We start from the raw sequence: 4,033 nt of genomic DNA, 5'->3' as shown, positions 1-4,033 counted from the left end.
TATTCTTTTTCTCTAGGTATGTAGTTTTTTAAAAACAATGCTTTGTATTCTATTTAAATGTTATAAAGATATATTGCCAGTTTATATGGTTTGATATTTTTCTAGTGAGAAATCCAATGTAAACCTTCCCATCTACCCAGGTGTTTCTGACAATCACATATGACATCTAATGTATAATGCAGTAGAAAGGAAGAGAAAAAAAATTTAATTTTACAAACACCCAAAGTCATTGTTTCCTGTTGCAAATTCTTCATCTCGGGTTATTTTAAGTGTCTGATAAAATGAAAGACATGAATGCTTTCCTTATATCTATTTCTTAGTCATGGTTTATCCTTGAAATTTATTATCTGATGAGAACTAATTCCTATATAAACTTTTCACATATCCATTACCTTTATTATATCATCCTACAACTATGTATTCTGATAATCTTTGGTTTAAGGCTTTTATCCATGAAAATCTACTTTCTAAGTATTTTCTTCAATATGAATTTTCTAATGATTAGCAAGGGATGACCTGTGGTTGAAAAGTTTCCCACACATACTACATTCATAGGGTTTCTCTCTGGTATGAATTCTCTGATGTGCAATATGTGATGAACTTTGTCTAAAACTTTTCGCAACCTGTATTATATTTAAAGGGTTTCTCTCCTGCATGAATTCTGTGGTTTTGAATAAGAGCTGAACTTTGGCCAAAAGACATCCCACTTTCGCACATCGATATGGTTTCTCTCCAGTATGAATTCTCTGATGATTACTAAGGGATGAGTTACATCTGAATGTTTTCCAACACTCATTACATTTATAGGGTCTTTCTCCAGTACGTATTCTCTGATGTTGAAAGAGAGCTGAACTTTGTGTAAAGGCTTTTCCACATACTTTACATTCACATGGTTTCTCTCTGGTATAAACTTTTTCATGATAATAAGTGTTGACTTGGGACTTTACACTTTGCCACATTCATTACAACTGTAAAATTTCTCACCAATATGCATTATTCGGTGCTTATTAAGTCATGAAATAGAAGTGAAGTATTTTCCACATCCATTACATCTATAAGACTTTTCCTCAGAGTGAATTCTTTCATGTTGAATAAGAGATGCACTCTGACTGAAGGCTCTCCCACATTCAATATATTTAAGTGGTTTCTCTCCAGTGTGAATTTTCTGATGATAATGAAGGGATGAATTAAACTTAAAGGTGTTGTCACATTCATTACATAAATAGGACTTCTTTCTGGAATGAATTCTCTGACAGCCAGGAAGGGAAGTGCTGCAACTAGAGAACCTTCTACCAGGATTATATTTATAGGGATTTTCACCAGCCTGGATTTTTTTTTGATGTGTAAAAAGTCCTGACTTTCAACTGAAGGATTTGTCACATTGTTTACATACATAGGGTTTCTCTCCAGTATGAGTTATTTGATGTTGAATCAGAGCTGAACTTTGGTTGAATGCATTCAAACATTCTTTACATTTAAATAATTTCTCTCCACTATGGTTTTTCTCATGTTTACAAAGGGATGATTTGTTAATGAAGGTTTTCTCATGCATACCACACTTATAGTGTTTCTCTGTTGTGTTGACTTTTGGTTGGTTAAGTAAATTTGAATTCTGTTTTAAGCTATTCCCTTGTATTTCCCATTTTGACAGTGCTCTTTTTTCCCTTAGGAACTACTGTTCCCTATCAGGGACTGGCTTTAGGTTTAAGTTTTGGCCAAATTCATATTACTGTGTCTTCTTTCTATAATGAGATATTTTCTTTTTCATCCAGTTGTTCTAATACATTTTCATATATGCAGGGATTTACTGCTTTAAAGTCTCAGGGCCCCATCCTTTTGGATCTTGTCTTTACCAGTCCCTGAACTAATGAGTCTTGTGTTTGAGTTGAATTTGTGGTTTTATGACTGCTCATCTAGCCTAGAGAGGAGGCTCCAGGACTTTCTTTTTCAACCTTCCATAGATCATCTCATTGCTGCAACAGGAAAATTACTTTTCATTTGGAAAATGGAAATCTCACTGAGATCAGGTTCCTATAGTTCTCCAGCATCATATTCTGGTACAAGTTTCTCTGAGAAAGATCCAGCTTTCTCCACTCATCTCAAGTAAAAAGCACAGCCACATCCTTGAAGGTGGGAGACACCTGAGACCTTGCATCCCCCTGTTCAGTAACCTTGTCCTTTTTCTGTGTTCTTCCCTTGGACACAGGAAGAGTCTTGGGAAGACGCATCTCACCTCTGTGTCTATGGTGGTTCCCAGGAGGTCAGAACTTGTCCCAGAGCTGACCCATGGGCTGACCTCAGCCCAGAGATTCTCACTCCATAGGTAGACACCTGACCCACAGCTGGGACAGGAGGAGCAGCCATCTTGAGTATATTTTAATTTTGTCTACAGTATCTTTCATCGCTGTTATCTGATATTTTTCTACTTATTCTTTCAAATTCTACTTTATGTTCTTCTAGTGTCTCCTTGATATCCTTTATGTCATTAGCCAATCCATTACATTTATTTAGGAGAGTTGTTTGAACATCTTTGAGTAGTTGTTCTAGATTCTATATTCCCTTTGGTGTTTTAATATGGTCATTGGGGTTGGCTCTATCTGTCTGCATTTTCATATGCTTTGTGATTTTCTGTTGGCTTCGAGACATTTAATTATCTTGATAGAATTTTTTTGGAAGTTGATTTCCCTTAATCATCTCAGGTTTTGTATTTGCTTGGGTTTGTGTTGAAGGTCTCATTTTTCACTAGGTTGATGAATAACTCCCCACCAAACCAAGGCCCAGACCTCATACAGTGGATGCAATTCTACGTGAGGATCCGCTTATCGCTGGACAGATAGGCAGCTTACCAAACTGCACTTTCCATTTTTACCAGAGGAAGGTGCTCTTGGGCTTCCTCTTCCCCACAGACCCACCTTTCCCTGACTGTGACAGCTGGGTGGGCTGGATGGAGATCAGGTATAATTTCAGCCATGTCTGCTGGTCTCAGTGTATGCTGAAAACCTCCAACCTTGGGGCTTGGCGGTGAGCACTGTGCACCTCAGCAGAGATTGTGATTGTCAACCTGATGAAATGATGGCCCCCAGACACACTTTTGGAATGACCTTGGGTTGTTGAACAGGGTATGTTAACTACCCCTGTCCAAAGCTTACCTGGGAAAACCTGTTGGCCAGGCATGACATGGTGGGATGCAGGGCAGGGTCTAGTTTGAGGGAGTATGGTGTGGTGTTTGGCAGCATGGGAATGTGGGGTGTGGCATGGGTTGCAGTGTCTGGGAACAGGGATATGGGACATTGGGTGGGATGCAGCATAGGGCAGGTTGTGGGCATGCAGGGGCACAGGATGCTTGGGCAGGGGCATTAAACATGGGCTGGGGTGGGGTAGGTTACATGAGGTGCAGCAAGCATGAGTGCTGTGGCCTAGAGGTACACCATGGCTTGCTTCCTTGTCCCTGCTTCCCTGTCTGTGCACTATTGAGGGCTACAGGTCTCTGTATGGAAAGGGAAGCCATACGCTCTGTGCTAGCTGGATGATCTCTATGAACAGCAAAAGCAAGTTTACTGGGTCCAGGTCCCTGAGGGAACTTCGGGCTATGGAGCTGAGGGGGCTGATATTCCAAGCTCACTAGAGGGACAGGCACTTTGTTAAGCACAGCCTCTTGTTCCCAGTGTAGTCCTGACAAAACCCACTTACCCTGTTTTCTGCTTCCCAATTCCTTAGCTTTTTCATCCAGGATGTCCCTGTATAGTGTAGAAGACCCTCTCAGGTCACACACACATGGAACTGCTGTCCCAGATGTTTTTTTTTTGTCAATTCCCTAGTTGTTTCTTGGAGCAGAGATGAACTCAGCCTGTCCTATTCTGCCATTTTCTCAGAAGCCCTTTTTTCACCTTTTTAAAAAAACAGTTCCTGTATAGGGTGCCGCTGACTTTCATAGCTTCAGAGCCTTAACCATGAGTCTCAGGTGCCAAACAAACACCAGAAGTTCCAGGGAATGACCAGGTGGCACACAAACAAATCAGCACCTCAGGATTTA

At 40.3% G+C, this 4,033-nt stretch overlaps 1 pseudogene; it reads right to left on the bottom strand.

Moving 5' to 3' along the window:
* Window positions 1-494: 494 nt before the first annotated feature.
* LOC143686712 (uncharacterized) lies at window positions 495-2,364 on the bottom strand (annotated as a pseudogene).
* Window positions 2,365-4,033: the final 1,669 nt, after the last annotated feature.

Source organism: Tamandua tetradactyla, chromosome 6 (assembly GCF_023851605.1).
Source record: "Tamandua tetradactyla isolate mTamTet1 chromosome 6, mTamTet1.pri, whole genome shotgun sequence".
In the NCBI taxonomy this organism is placed as follows: Eukaryota; Metazoa; Chordata; class Mammalia; order Pilosa; family Myrmecophagidae; genus Tamandua; species Tamandua tetradactyla.
The sequence above is the reverse complement of the archived record's forward strand: the minus strand, read 5'-3'. Positions and strand labels throughout refer to the sequence as shown.